The sequence below is a fragment of the Vespula pensylvanica genome, chromosome 2, assembly GCF_014466175.1.
Source record: "Vespula pensylvanica isolate Volc-1 chromosome 2, ASM1446617v1, whole genome shotgun sequence".
NCBI lineage: Eukaryota > Metazoa > Arthropoda > Insecta > Hymenoptera > Vespidae > Vespula > Vespula pensylvanica.
In genome coordinates, this window is record NC_057686.1 from 18,513,392 (window position 1) to 18,529,363 (window position 15,972).

Consider the following 15,972-nt stretch of genomic DNA (forward strand, 5'->3'; position numbering starts at 1 on the left):
AGTCCAATAGAGACGTAAGAAGATGAAAAGAAACGTATAACTTGTCCTTTAATTCACGTTGGTCGAATTTAACATGACCTCGTTCCAAGCGCTTCTCCTTTTTCTTCGATTCTATCTATCTCTTCCTTCTTTTCCATCTCTTTCTCCATTCGGTTAGCTATTTTCCAGGAGCTTCGATCTATTCAATCTCGATGCAAAGGCGATCTCACGTGCAGTAATAGCTTGTCAGCCGCACCGAGCTTGCAGCTGATAAACGGTAGCCTCCCTGGGCAATCCTTTTTTAAGGCTCTCTGGTACGAATGCGTTTCACCTTTCCTTATTCCTTCTTTCCTCTAACTTACGTATTCAGTAGTGCTCCTCGAGCTTGCTATGCAACCTATTATTCTCGATTATACTCTCCCCCGATCCGACCCGACTAACTTTTACCTCGGTTACGCAAAATTTGATAAACCGACGAAAGCTTGCTTTACCTTCGTAATAACTTGCGTTTTATCGGAAATGGAGTAAATTCTTCTTTTTTTTTACCTTTTTTTTTCATTTTCCGTAAAATCGAATCCTTTAATAAATATATAAACGTTTGATGCATAACGCGATATCGTTTATTTAACACAATCGATCGATCGCTTTGCCTACATCCTGGATTTTCCAAAAATATTAAATTCCATTCGTTTACTCGAGAACCAATTGCAACGTAATTATATATTTAACGTTAAAATTAACGATAAATATCGTTCTTTGCGCGAAATGTTACGTACATGTAAAATATTTATTTAAGATAATATATAGCGCACTTTATCATCCAGTACCTTTATTATTAGTTCGTACGTCGAAGTGGATTCGACGTGAACGATCGTCTCGGTCCCTTTTCTCCTTTTTCTCTCTTCTTCTCGTTCCGTCTCTTTTCTTTTTTTTTTTTTTTATCTTCTCTTAGCGTAGGACGACGGGCCATTGAAAATTTCGTCTCACGTACGGGGTCGCAGCCGAAAATAAATTCAAACGACCGAGAGAGGACCGAGAGAGGACCGAGAGAAGAGGAGAAGCCGAGAAAAGACAGAGCCGGCTCGCGAGACCAATATTCCCGATAGCACCGGGGTAAGATGGACGTTTTCTCATTTCCGCGGAGCGACCCTTTGGCCAGATTCTCGTGACCATCCATCGTTTGTCTTCCGTGAAAGATGTCATCCTCGAAAATAAAGAGGAGAGAGAAAGGAGAGCTCTGACAGAATGGAACCGCGACGACGTTAACGGCGATTATATCTCCATTATGTTCGACAATTTCCAGAAAAATGGACGAACATGAGGTTGCACTTTTCTCTCGGCCGTGATTCCTAACGAGATATAAAATCGTCGAGAAAACAACGTCGACGTAAATACGTTTCAAATCAAATTCGAACGTATTCCGTGTCTCTCTCTCGTATCAAACGCTCCGAGTACCAAAAGACGAATGTATCGTCTTTTTAATCAAACATCTTCTCGGTAAGATCGTACTCGTAGGTTTCTCTGGATTATGTAGCTATATGATCAAGCTTCGTCTTTGAAAACTCGTCGCGTTTGAAGATACAATAGGTTTTACATAACGTCGATGAAACATGGCCGAACACATAAAGATATTCGATTGGTTCGCATAATAATCGCGTAATTAACGCGATAGACGGTGGACGACTAGCAACTAAACGGCGAGGACGTCGCTCACTTGTTGCGTCATATATTTTGCCTTAGCATTTTATTACCTGCATCGCGAGCGACCGGCGCGTAATTGTTTACGCGCACTTGCGGCATGGTAAAAGCGCGCACGGCCGGCCATGTTTTATCGTCGCAATGAAACCGAATCGCCGCACGGTAGTTGCCCGGGCTAAATCGCGCGATATGGAATTCCCACGGTATTTACGACTAAATTACCTGCGTACGCGCACAAAATTAAAGAGAGATAAAACGCCGGTATTACGAGCCACGGATATAAACTTAGTTGCGTTCTTAGCTCGTTAGAGGAGAGTGTAAAAGAGGAAAATACTCTTCGTCCTTTCGTACCGACCGACTTTTCCCATGTTCATTGATACGGACGAGATATCTCGTTTTTCTTTTTCTTTTCTTCTTTTTTTTTTCTAAATAATATAAACACAACATTTACGATGTTTGTATAGATAACGTCGTGATTCCCGAATTACTCCTGTTTACGATCGTGCGTCTTTCGAAAAGATTATAATAAAGATAAACTATCGGCTTATACCTAAATACGTACGACGTCGAAAAGGCAAAGCGATTCTTTATAAAATCGATTATCGACGACATACCTCCGCGAAAGCCATCGCGTTGTTGAAGCTTATGAAAATTTCATTGGCCTTGGGCCGTGTTTTAGGTACAATAACCCTTAGTATCTCCCGTAACGTTGTCACGTAAGCGAAACGAATCGAGAAAGGAGAACGACACGACGAGTAACGTCAATGGAAAATATTCCAACTTTTTTCTTTCGATTCTGTCCAACTTTATCGTTTATATGAAAATTTGTTTCTGCGAGACAAGAAAGGGAAATGACGATCGTAAAAAAAAGGAAAGAAAAAAAAAGCGTAATGATTTAGCGGTTTATAAGAACAACACGAAGGGGCTGTTACGATCGATTCGTCGAAAACAAGACGGATATCGTGTTCCGGCGAGAGTGAGAAAAATAGACAACGAAGTTGCGGGGACTAAAGGGTCGTAAGTGAATTAGAAGAAGACGGAGCGAGGTGTGTGTGTGTGTGTGTGTGTGTGCGCGCCGTTGGGTCGGACGTGCTTGCATAATCCGTTGTCGCGGAAGACCCGCAATATCACGGGCAAAAATCCCTCCTAGCGTAACAGTCCTCGCTTTTCAAGACCCTCGGAGTCAGCCACGCGTCCCTCGAAAGCGATGAATCGCTACCCCTGACGGCCTAATATGTACGACACGAGGGGCAAAAGCTAGGGGTTACTTACTCCACTAAATTCCATTCGGGTATATCCCGAAAATACGCTCGCCCGACGTTATCTCGTTCCGTTAAATCGATAGTCGATCTCGCGTCATCAATTACTTCTCCGAAAAATAGGTGGAATAATTAAGGCTGTTTGTTTTCTAGTCGAGGTTACTTTTTTCAGAAAATCAGATTTACCAATTCGAATATAGATTAGAATCGCGTATGGATGACGTTCGACATAATTACTTTTCTCGACGAAGAAACGTTCCCTTTATACTTGGAGTTGTAGCGCGATCGTTGAATTACCGTGTAAACTTTTCCATTTAAAAAGAAATATGAAAAATGGAATCGCTTTGATGTCGCGTATTAAGGCTGGATTACGGATCTCGTGTTTCATCGTGTCAGCTGAAAATGTCGCTTTTAATTAACTCGGTCGGAAATATTAAAGATATTTCGCAATAATTATTAGCGGCGCGACAACAAGGCCGGTCTCGTATCTCATCGAGTAGAGTTGACGGCTCTTCAAAAGGACAATGAATTTCACGACGCGAGGAGATTTACTGCGAGTTACAAAAGTCGCATTATAGTTTTCGATAGGCTCACCCATTTGCACGCACACGCGAACCATTGTCCAGTTATTCAGCCGGCCGGTTATCGTCCGCCATCATAGCCGCAACGCCAATCCCCGTGTTGCTTGTGGCGGTACGTGACAAAAGGAGGTTAATGTGGTCGCTCCGGCAATCACACGATTAATTTGCCAGCAACTTTTCATCGCGATAATTATCTCGAATTAATTTTCCCGAAAGCATTTAAAGCACCGTGATACGGATGGCTGATGAACGAAAGCTAGTGGAGTGGAGTAAATGGAAAGGGCCAAGGAGGGGGGAACTCGATACTCGTTTCAACCCCGCGAGCTTTTCTCTCTCGCGCCAGCTTTTTACGCGTATCAACCCCTCTAATTTCAGCGAATGCTGAAATGCGTGGTTTGTAGTGGAATCTTGCCTGGTAACGGCTCTCTCCCTCACCCCTCCTCTCTCTCTCTCTCTCTCTCTCTCCATTCCTCTCGTTTGTTCGCGGAAAGCTACGACTCTTCTATTTTCTCCACCACCCTTCCTGCTGTCCTTTATTTTCGCTTCGGCCGGAACGATACGAAGAGGGTGAAAGGGAACAAATACTCTTTCGCCTTTCTCTTTCGGCAAACTAATTTGAGAAATCTAAAATATGCGTAGGAAGCTTAAAACACAGAAAAATAAAACAGAACGGAATAAAAAAGCAATAATACCGTTGTCAATCGATGGAAATACATATGGCATATGGATCGCGTAGATGCTTCTTTCCTCGACGTAGAGAATAAATCGATCGTCGACGGAAGCTGATCGATTAGACAGACGGAAACGTTTAATAATAAAATCCTGTTTTTGGCAGAGAAACCGAGAACGAGAATCTCAACGATTGTGACGAAAGCTGTGGTTAACGCGTCCAAGGTGTGAAGAGAAAAAGAGAGACGCGGCATTGGCGTTCGGTCTCGTACCAGTAACGAAGGAAAATGAGGAAGGAGGAGAGGGGAAAGAGCGAGACGGGAAAGAGGAGAAAAGAGCAATGTACCTTTGCCACGCGTCTCTCGCCTTTCTGCGGCCAGACGCAATAAATAAATAAATGCCTAGCTAAACCCTTTTAACTCAGCACCGGTCCTCTCCCTCGACGCCTCCATCTCTACATCCTCCTTCTTCTTCTCCTTCTTCTTCTCCTTCTCCTCCTTCGTCATCTCCTCTCGAGAGAACACACGTATACGACTACACCGTGTTTCGACTCCCCTATCTATTTATACCCCAAAGCCCATTGATCGGTCCTCTTCTTTCGCATTCTACTTTCGAGATCGCGTCGTGTCTTTCTCGCTTAACCCGAAAGAGAGAGAGAGAGAAAGAGGGGGGGGGGAGGAAAAAAGAAAAATAACGACTTCATCGATGGAAAATTTCTCTCGGATATTAGGTAATAGTCGAGTTTCGAGCGGATATACAAAAGAATCAAGATGGTTATTAATATATTTCATCGTTATCGCACGCCTCGTTGTTATTCCGTTCCCGACGGGAGGCAAGAGACGAAATATAGTCGAATAAAAATGAGACCACCCGATCGTGGATAGAAACAAAGCGTCTCATTTCCAAGCAACCGATAGAATTCATCGTTTCCATATTCCGGTCGCATCGTTCGAATTATTCCGGCGATGAAATAAATGCGAAGGATCCCGTTCGATTATTCAAACCCAAAGTCGTTTCCTCTACGAGTCTTCCGTATTATGAATCGCGAGAAGCGTGTAAGTCTGTGTGCGACTACGTGTATACGTAAGGAAAGAGTCGTTCGAAATGGACGGACTTCCTTTACTCCTTTTCTTCCTTCCTCCCTCCTTTCCTTCCTTCCTTCCTTCCTTCCTTCCAGAAGCGTTTTAAAGGTCTAAGCAATGAATTCCGATGATCCAACAGCGGCGCGGTGTCAGGATATTTGGATCTCACGGCACGTAGCGCAACGGGGAAGAGCATTCTCGTCGAGAAACTATAGAGAGAACAAAAGTGGGAGAGAGGGAGATTCGTTTGCTTATACGAGTCGATTACCATTTCGAGAACGGGGATTTATGGACGAAGAAAAAATCTTGTCAATCGTGTCGATTAGGGGTATTCTGATCTCTACGCGCGATATGCGACGAGAGAATCGACGATCGATTTATTCGACCGATCGTCGAGAAGGTTAAACGTTTGCCCGGTAATTTTAACGGCTCGGCAAAAGTGCCTCGACGAAATTTATTAATGGTCCTATCTCGTTAAAATCGATCAAAGTTTCGCGCTTAGCGTGGCAAGGAAGCGGAGAGGGAGATATCGTGCTCTGCCACGACGGAATGTTAAACCTCATCAGCATTACTATCCATTATCTCCTTCATTAAGGCAACTTACTCTTTTCCCCGACGCCAATCCCTTTCCTCTATTCTCCTCTTTCTCTTTCTCCCTCGCTCTCTCTTTCCCTCTCTTCTCCTCTTCCCCATTTCCTGTCCTCTTCGTGCCATAGAACAAATACGCTGCGGAATATCCACGGCGTGGAATTAAATGAGGCGAGCTCGCAACCCCTTGCTGTGTATATATCTGCGGTATACCAACCGGTGGAAAGAAAAGGAAGGAGAAAGAGATAGAGAGAGGAAACACGTAGGAGGAGATGCGAATCATAATGGAGTGTAGGAAGGAAGGAGAGTAAAGAGAGAGAGAGAGAGAGAAAGGGGAGGAAAGAGAAAGGAAGATGGAGATACAAAGAGGAGAAGAGGAGGAGTAAGATCGAGGTAGACAGCTTCCGTGGTGCTAGGTAGATTTTCGGTATTATAAATGTCGGGCATTTAATAGGGCAGACTACCGCAATGCCACATATTACGAGAAAGCGCGGTCGTCGGTGCACCGGCACCCGTTCATATAGAGCTTGAATTAGGTGTTCTCGTTGCTAAACTCTCTCGGCTCTTCGTTGATGCTGCTGCTGCTGCTGCTGCTGCTGCTCGAAGAAGCCCTTGTCCAAGACGATACTGCGATACCGAGATCAAGAGAGCGAGAGAGAGAGAGAGAGAGAGAGAGAGAGAGAGAGAGAGAGAGAGAAGGACGGTCGTTTAGGAACTAGGCCGATTGATTTTTATTTAGGTAATCTGTAACGATTTATAAACGAGGTTTGAGAATCGTCAAAGAATACGACGAATCGGTGAATTACGAAAGACGTGCTAATTATTGCAAGTTTTGTTCGAAGTAAAAGGGCTCGAATTAATCGTAGATAACTACTCGAGAGAGGAGCAATCACGATGGCAGATGGTTCGATGTACTCCGGCAAGCTGCTCGAAGACCGATCGCAGGTATAATCGGTCTCTCCCTTTCCCTCTTTCCCTCTCACTCGTCGAATCTCTCGCTCCCCTTCTGTAAAACTTTCCGCCAACTTCTACCAAAGTTATAATCGAAGTCAGCTTAATAGAGTTCGACGATGGAAACCGATAATTAGGACATCGTTCGTTGATACTCCATCGTCGTCCTCTTAACCGAGTGGTAACCGAGGAAGTAAATATTCGATAGCGAAATCTTTCTCTCTTCCTATCTTTTCTAAATATTTATTCGACGCATACCTATGCTGCTCAGTTTTCTACGTTTCTTTCGTATATTCGAACGCGTAAACGTACTTCTAAACAACGACGACCGAATATTAACGTTAATAACCTTAATGAGATAGAACGCTGTCGATCGTAATTATTAATAATCGTCAAAAAGAATGTAATTAATCATATTCGCGTTCCGCGTTTACTTTAAAGTACGTCGAAATTCAATCAAAGTGGAAGTTAATCGTACCGTCAAAGGTTTCAGCGAATGCTCTACATCGATATAAATTACGAAAGTTTAATGACATTACTAGACATCAAAATATCTCACCCATTATCATATGGATTTATCAATAAAACGTCGTGCCGTTGCGTACGTGGACGTTACGTCGAGTACGCGTACGAGCTCATTTGAAAAAATCTCCTTCTTTCCGCGCGGATATGACAAATGAACGAACGTGGTTTATAAATAATAGATCTATATTCGCTATTCGTAAGACTTTGCACGAGTTTAAAACTCGACGAAGCGACGACATTATTTTAAAAGAACGTCACGATCTTTATCGCGATGCGTTTGATCGATTGACTTTTTCATTTTCGTCGAATGGAGCCCGCGAGATTCGTAAAAACGAAAAAAAGCGAATGATACCGAAGGAAAGGGGGACAATCCGATACGGTCGGATTTGATACATCGTATCTACCGTACATACATGTCCACATTGTTTTGCGTTTTAATTATTACCAAGTAAGATAATATCTTCGCTCGACGGCCGTTACCAAACGAGAAAAATGGAAAAATGGTTTGCGCCCGGGTGGATGAAGAAGAGGAGAAGGTAACGGAGTGCGTTGTTTTTTTCGAACGGGTGGAAATGCCTCGCGAAAGTTATTAATGTTCTACGATATAATCACCCGTCGAGTACGCAGAAATCTCTCGATATTTTCGTGCCGCTTTTACCGCCTGGCAATATTCCATTGTATCACGGTAAAAATTCTCCTTTCAATTTTACCAACGAGCGTGCTCGATATTTTTCTTTTTCTCGTGTTTTTCCTTTTCTCTTTTTTGCACCGATAAATACGATCGTTAATCTTTCAGATTGTCATGGCTCACAAACGGATATAGGTACGTAGGTACCTGAACTCGTAAGTATCGTCTCTCTTATCCCTCGCGTACGCGAGTACCTCCGTACGTACACGTTCGACGCGTCTATTTCGAATTTTAATTCATCCGACTGTGAAACGGAGAACTTTTCTCGCGATCGACGTACGTATGCTCGTGCGACGTACACGCGCGTATGTGTGTCAATTCGAAAGAAGAACAAAAAGAGAAACCGAAAGAAGACGACTCCGTTTCGAAAACGATAACCGTAACTCGGGAACGATAACAAATAATAAATGCTTCGGAGAATCTCGTTACACGACTCGTATTACGATCATTCGCGTGGGACGAATGGGAAACCTTTATATCTATGAGCGATATTCTATTTCGATCATTCCGTTCTTCTTTTTCTTTTTTTTTAACGAAAAAAATCACGTTATTTCGTCGTTGGTAATAATTTCACGGGAACGGATCGATCGAGACGAGAGAGAGAGAGAGAGACAGAGGCTCGTGGGTACGTTCGTCTAATACCACGAGACAAGCACTTTCCGAGTGAATTTCCGTTGGTAAGTCGCACGCGTATCTCCTCCTCTCCGCTCCGGAGGCATCTCTAGGACCGAGTACGCAGCGGATACAGGTAACACATGTCACGGTTCGCGTTATACTCCGTCATCCTGCTTATACGCTTCCCTCTATATACAACTTACGTATTAGATATATACACATATTTACACACGCGCGTATAGCGCGTGTACACCAATACCTACGTTCCTATATATACATATATCTACATATATTACGTAAACACCTTACATAGCGAATAAGGTGTCGCAGTACGTGTAATCCTCGCAGCTACGCACGCACACGTAGGAAGGCGCGTTCACGAAGGACAATAGCGCATTAACCCGTTCCTCCGTGAATGCTAGGCGCGCGCGTAAGCGTGTGTGCGAGAGAGAGAGAGAGAGAGAGAGAGAGAGAGAGGGAGAGACTCGGTGATTCGTAGTATGTTAAGACGGTCTCCAATGGGAGCACCCACATCCACTTACGTTCATTGTCAAGCCGAGTGCCGTTACCATTGTGTCCCTGGTCGTGTCGCACACACGCTCTGCCGCGTTTTACCTCTCTCTACCCACTCCAGCTCGTTTCCCTCGACAACTTCTCTATTTAGCTTTATCTCCGTTTCTGTCTCTCCTCGAGAGAGACAGAGACCTTCGAGAGGGACGCGCATCTTGCAAATCACTTCGTACGGATTATCCTTTACGGTGGGTACTACCGTCGTGTACTCGAGAATTTTTCTTACGACGTTTCGAATAATAAGAAATTCGATCGTACCGAAGAAAACCGACGTTTATTCTTTAAACGATCGATTTCTCAAAGATTTTATTACCATCACCGTGCATCGCCGTCGAACCTCTTTCCTCGACCGAGCATGTACGATCGAAGTAAAGATATTCGCGAATCTTACCTCGGATTCGAGAAGAAAGTGGAGAGTACACGGAAGAATGTATTCGGATAGGAAGTTCTAATTAATATCGGCAAAATTAAAGAGAAGTAGATCGATCGATCGTGGGAGGAAAAGATACCGTCGAAGATCACGAAACGATCCGTCGATGAGCCGAACGCGTTCCAATTAAATTCTCGGTAGAGTCGCGGTGGTCGGAAGGTACGGAAAAAAGAAACAGGAGAGAAGACCTTCGACGTACCTCACCCTTTTCTCTCTCTCTCTCTCTCGCTCGCTCGCGCCGACTTTGTTTCTCTATCTCTATCTTTTTCGTCCGCCTCGCTCGGCCGATGTCTCCGCAATGCGGCTTGCCCGGAACAAAGCTCTTCCTTCGCTCCACCCTCGGACGAGTCTTCTCTCTCTTTCTCTCTCTCTCTCTCTCCCCTTTATATACCTACCCTCTCTCCTCCGATACTTTGGCCGTGCGATGCCAGTAAACCGTAGTCGCGGTCAGGGAGGAGCTTTCGTGGCTACCTGTCAAGAGAAGGCACCTAATGAAAGAGCAACGGACGTCCCGTTAATGGTCTCGACTTATCCTCGAGACAATCTCCTCTCGCACGTTCGCTGCGCTATAGTTAGCGAGGACGCACGCGATTCTCCTTTTCCTGTCTCTTCGATCTCTAACCCTAACCCATCCTTCTCTCTAATTTTAGACAACTTGCTTTACGTAATAACGAAAGGTAAAGTTCTATTTGCAGGCGTTCGTCGATTTCGTTGTTCGAAGGTACGCTCGACGCGAACGGAAACGCTATCGTCCCGAACGATTCAACCTCGTCGAAGGATCTCGTAGAGAACTCGAGGACCGATCGAGGTCGATTTTCTTTAATCGACGTTCGAGTAGAAATTCGCGAGGCACGTGTTACGAAGACCTTCGTTCGCACGTGTCGCGTCCGTAACTGGTGCGCCGACTACAAAGTGCAAATCCTTTTGCGGTGGTAGCGACACGGAACTCTGGCACCACCAGCGTGTTCGACCTCTCTCTTTCTCCTTCCGGTTCTCCAAGCAGACAGTTCGGATTCCAAGTTTACTTAACCTAAGCCAAGAACAAGTCTCCGTCCTTACCAATTCCCTTCCCACTTCCTTTCTTCCCGAGCAAAGAGACGCATCGAATTATACAGACTCGAAAGCGAGATAAGTCGGTTGATCGACTTAACCAAGTCATTAAAATTTTCCAAACGAAAATTTCCTTACCCTTTGCGTTCTATTTCCAACAATGACCCGTGCGTAGAATCGTTTCTATCTCTTTACGTCGAATAAACACCGACGGAAATTCTTTGAATTATTTTCGCAAACTCATTCCCGTATAATATTACGATACACTCTATACACGTCCTATCGAGAAAGCAATGTTCTCGGTATTGCATCTCCGATCTTAGGAAGAGCGTATCGAGCTGTATCGTTCGATACGTAGTAGCGAGTGTAGGGGTCGGACGTAATGCCACGGCACGCCTTGCGGAGGCCACGAGGTCTACCCTTGGACAACCAGCCCTCTCCCGTTTCTCATCCGAGAGAGCGCGAAACGGAAAGTTACCGAGAGTGACGAGTCCCCGGGGAAATTTCCAAGTTTCCTTTTAATGGAATTATAAAGAGAACGCGTGCGCGAAGCGTAACCACGTGACACTCGCACCGAAACAGAACGCGTTATATATTATCCCTCGCGATACGGTTTTCCTTTTAATCGTCGTTGACTCGTCGAATTATCGATCTACGAACCGACTCGTTCGAATTTTTCTTTCGAAGGAATCGTACAGGAGAAGAGCGCGAAGAGACTCGCTTTGGAAAATGACAAATCTTTGCGAGTCGTTCGATATAAATGGTATAGCGATGGATTTTTAGCACGTACGGTAGAATTCGGATATGGTCGATGAGGGACCGGAGGAAGATTTGCAGAAAGTAATATTAATAGCTCGATATAAAGGGGATAATCCCTGGGCGCGGGCGAAGGAGCCCTCGCCGGCGGCTATTTGTAACGATCAATACGGGACGCGTTCCGAAAGCTCGTTTTTCAAGCAAGCACCCTTCCGATTCGCGCATTTTTCGTCGATCTAATAATCCGAGAGCGTTCGCTCGAAAAGCCGACGGCTCGAAGGCACCCAACGATATCGCGTGTCGCGTCGAGAATCAACTTTGAAAAGAGACTTTCGAACGTCGACTTCAATGAGGACTTTTCGACCGAATCGACGACCGAATTCAACGTTCGAATCTACCGACCGATTTTCATCATCGAGATGACAACGTTATATCAAACTTTCTCTCTCTCCATCTCTCTTTCTTTTTTCATTATTTTTTTTTTTTTTTCATCAGACATTCCCATTCTATCGAACGATTATCGAAAGAGTCAAAGATCCATCTCGCGCGTACATTTTTCTTCTCGAGCCGTTTCCGATCTTTCGCTTTTTTATTCGCGACTGGCGTTGCAACTCAGAAAATATTCAACGATTAAATATTTCGCTCGATTTCCATCGGGGAAGGAATTTCGGTACGGCGTAGAACAACGATCCGTACCGAAGTTTTCAGAGTTTTTTGACGTTAACGAATGATCCCTCGACTGAAACGAGGAAAGGGAGAGAGGGAGAGAAAGAGAGAGAGAGAGAGATCCCCGATGTTTCGCGTTCGCGACATGTAACGATGTTTCATAGATTTAATACCGAGATAAGAAAAGGATAATGTAAATCAAAAATTACCCATACTTTCGACTTTTTTAATAGATTTTCATTTTGTTGGAATATTCTATCGGGAATAGATGGAAGATTGAAATAACTCTAGGAACGACGGCATGCAGCAAGCATGTTAAACCGAGACCGAGGTAATATTTCTCGTGTCTGCGTCGTAGAATTTCTTAACAAAAGGAGGATGTGAATAAGCGATCGCAAGTATTTCAGAAAATCATGCAAAAGTAACGTGGGTGAAACAAACGACATAGGTACGTACGTGTGTCCCTCTAGGTACATACACACATTTTATATATATATATATGTGTGTGCGCGCGTGTAGGTTTCTACATATGTAGGTACTCATTGTAAAATATCCATGAGAAAAGAATGCCATTGAAGAAGAGGCGGCGTTATTCAACGACTACTTTGTCCTACGCGAACAATATCCAGAATTATCCGAAGGATCCCAAAAGACGATTTCACTGGGATATGATAGGAACTATTTCGCGAGACTCGAAGACCAAGAAATGCAGGCACGAACCATGCATACGCTTACAACCCAATCATAGATAGAACGATACGAGCATTACCGTGCAAGTTTCCTCCTTGCGAATACCTCGAGAGTAGATCGATCGAATCGTAAAATAATCATACAGTTAGCTCGTCTCTGTCTTCTCGAATATCTTTGCTCTTCGAACTCGCGCGAAAGAGAAAAAAATTCGATCGTATCGTTCTTAACCATCTACCTGCTTAATTAATCAATGCGAGAGAGCCAAAGAGAAACAAGAAACTTGCAATATTATTTTACATACTACGATATACTTATGCGATGAAGAAAAGAGAGAAATGTCGTAGCGTCGACGATCTACGTTCGAAACACACGTTTGTTGTTCGCAGCTAAATAAAGTCGATAATATACCTACTCCTCCAATTGATCACAAATCGTATTAGTAACGCACGGACGTCCTTCGAGCAGCTATCCTCGCGAATGACGTTTTATCGAAGTTCCAATTTGGGTGGTATCGCAATAACGTTATAGAAAGGGGAACTCTAAGGGAGTCTAGCGGGGACAAATTGAAGTAGAAAAACGAAGGCTAATTAATTCGTTAACGAATCGCGAAACGAATCGGAAAGATAGTCGGACGGAGGGAGCTAGAGAGAGAAAGAGAAAGGCTAAATCCGTCGAAAGAAAGTTTTCATTCGATGGATTTAAATCGATTTGTCCAGAGATGAAAGATTTTTAAGGTAAGTAAGAGAAAAAGCGAGAGAGAAAGAGAGATAGTACAAAGGTCGATTCTTTTATTCCATACAAAGGAAATGAACTACTCCGAGTTTCGCAGTTTAGATCTCTTTCTATAATATATAACGCAATCGCTCTACGTGCTCTCGTCGATAAACCAAGTACGATTTTCTCGTTTGTAAGTTCATCGACGAGTTCCTTCGAAACTTTTCGACTTTTAGAAAGGAAGAGAGATTCTCGTTGATACGCGTATTTCTTTCCTACTTTTCATAACCTCTTTTGATCCTTTCGCGATATATACGCACGTACACATATACGTCGCGTTTTTCATTATTTTCTTGTTTCCTTATTTCTATTGTTATTATTGCTTTATTTACTTACTTAGTTTTCTGCTTAAGGCCAAGGGAGTACTCGTTTCGATGGTTTACCTCCTCGTACACCATATTTCGAACAATAGACCGCGACATTACGTAGTCGTAGAATGGACATACGCAAGGTAGCGCAATATACACGTTCGGTAGGAATCGTCAACGGTCGACTACGTTCGTCGGCGTTCGAGAATTCGTCTTTATTACGACGCCTTCGTTCGGCAGACGCCATGGAAATGATCTCTCCGTCGCGATTACGACGGGTACGTAATTGCGATATTTTTTCGTATATTATTTTCAATATATTAATCGATTATATTTTTATAACGTGCTTTCCGTAAGTGATAGCGACGACGCGAATAAAAGATATTCGCGATGAAAATCGTTTTACGTCGTATTTTCTCTGCGTATTTTTCATCCTTTATTTTTACAAATATCGCACGATTGTTATTAATTTTCATAGGCTGAGTTTATATATCTCTCGTTTTGATGGTTTTCACGCTCGCGTATCGCGTTTCAAAACTTTTCATATTTTTGAACAACGGATCGAAAATTTACGTAATTTCGTAGACGGCCGTATACGCGAAGTGGCGCACTATGCAGATTCGGTATTACCGATTAACCAATAGCAGTATGGCTCGACTTCGTTCGTTAAACTGTATCGAAATAATACGGAATTTTTCTACGTTGATTTGGTTAAAGGCAATTGCCATATTTTTGCAACGGTACGTTTTCTTTCAGTGTCTCAATCGATTGTCGAATATGTGATTTTTATGGTGCGTTACGCGCCAGTGTCGGTAATGTCGCGAATAAGAAATATTCTCGACGAAAATAATTCTCATCTACGTACGTGTATTCTCTTTACAACTTTTTTCGTGTTTTCGGGTCTCATTTCTATAGATATCAAATTATAACGATTTATTTTCGTAGTTTGGTCCGACGAAGTATTCGTTTCGAGGGTTTTTACGTTTATACGTCATATTTATTAACTTTCAATATTTTCGTAGAACCTATCGTAAAATAACGAATTTTCAGGATGGCCATTGGTAAAGTGGTACCCTTGAAAGCACTGTCGACATCACCGGCATCACCGATCCCCTACAGTGTTCCGAATAAGAGCCATACTTGTTTTGCGAACACTTTCGAATTGTAACGGAATTACGTCTCCTCGTAATGACAGGTAAATTAGCATTTTTTTTGTATGTTTCGTGTAGTCTCTTGCAATATGACAATCGATTTCCGAACGCGCAATTTTCTTATTATTCGACTCGTTATTCGCAAATCGGCGATAGGTTGCGTTTAAGAGATATTCTTATCTTCGCGATATATGTATATGTTTTTTTTACGTCTTCAATGTGCTAGCAAAAATAATCAATAATTCACTAACTGCGATCGATCGAACTAAAAATACTTTTTTCTATTCAAATATTATATATAATTTTATTTAATACTATCAAAAGGATTTTGTATTTTTCGGATTTCACTTTGTGCCATACATTGGTACAGCTTATTACCAGTACGCAGCACAGAAATTATCTTTTATGCAGTTCTATTCTCTATATCGTATTATATTTTAACATTTATAAAATTTAAAACAGCGCTCGGATTAGAGTAATAAGTATTAAATGATATAAAAATGAACTTTTGACTATTTTATTTTATAGGTTTGGGAAATTCATCTGTGCGGGAATATCAACGAAACAGAATTTATAAATCCACCTTCGTTGCTATAGAATGGTCAAACATTCGTGTTAAAATGGACTTCGGTGACAAAGATAAGTATAATATTTTAATTTACTTTAATAATGATTCCATTATAATTAATTAAACATTTAAATTCTTTTATTATTAAATAATGCGATATACAGAAAGGAAGAGAGATCAATTCGTGTACTCTTCGTAGAGTATTCAATTCAGTTTTATTTATTTGTTATTACTTGTTCATAAACAATTGAGTTTCCACATGTAAGTTATATACGATCTGAAAAAGTGGTATTGTTTGCAATGTATTCAACGATACAACGTAAATAGTGACTTTGTACTTTGGTACACGTTTCAAAAATATATGCTTTTTTTTA

At 42.6% G+C, this 15,972-nt stretch overlaps 1 protein-coding gene and 2 long non-coding RNA genes across 7 annotated transcripts in view; 2 read left to right on the plus strand and 1 right to left on the minus strand.

Moving 5' to 3' along the window:
• Positions 1 to 4,645, plus strand: part of LOC122638159 — a 43,472-nt gene extending 38,827 nt beyond the window's left edge. For all 3 annotated transcript variants that reach the window (XR_006329360.1, XR_006329359.1, XR_006329361.1), the window contains one exon: positions 4,353 to 4,645. This is a non-coding gene — a long non-coding RNA (uncharacterized LOC122638159). The remainder of the gene's footprint in view (positions 1 to 4,352) is intronic.
• LOC122638148 (protein rhomboid) overlaps positions 1 to 15,972 on the minus strand; it is a 247,900-nt gene that overhangs the window by 140,433 nt on the left and 91,495 nt on the right. The window lies entirely within an intron of this gene.
• LOC122638160 lies at positions 14,057 to 15,965 on the plus strand. Of its 2 annotated transcripts, none has more exons than XR_006329362.1 (3): positions 14,057 to 14,157; positions 14,930 to 15,074; positions 15,559 to 15,965. It is a non-coding gene; the product is annotated as an uncharacterized LOC122638160 (long non-coding RNA). The 2 variants fall into 2 exon arrangements; XR_006329363.1 differs by lacking the exon at positions 14,057 to 14,157 and adding an exon at positions 14,537 to 14,619.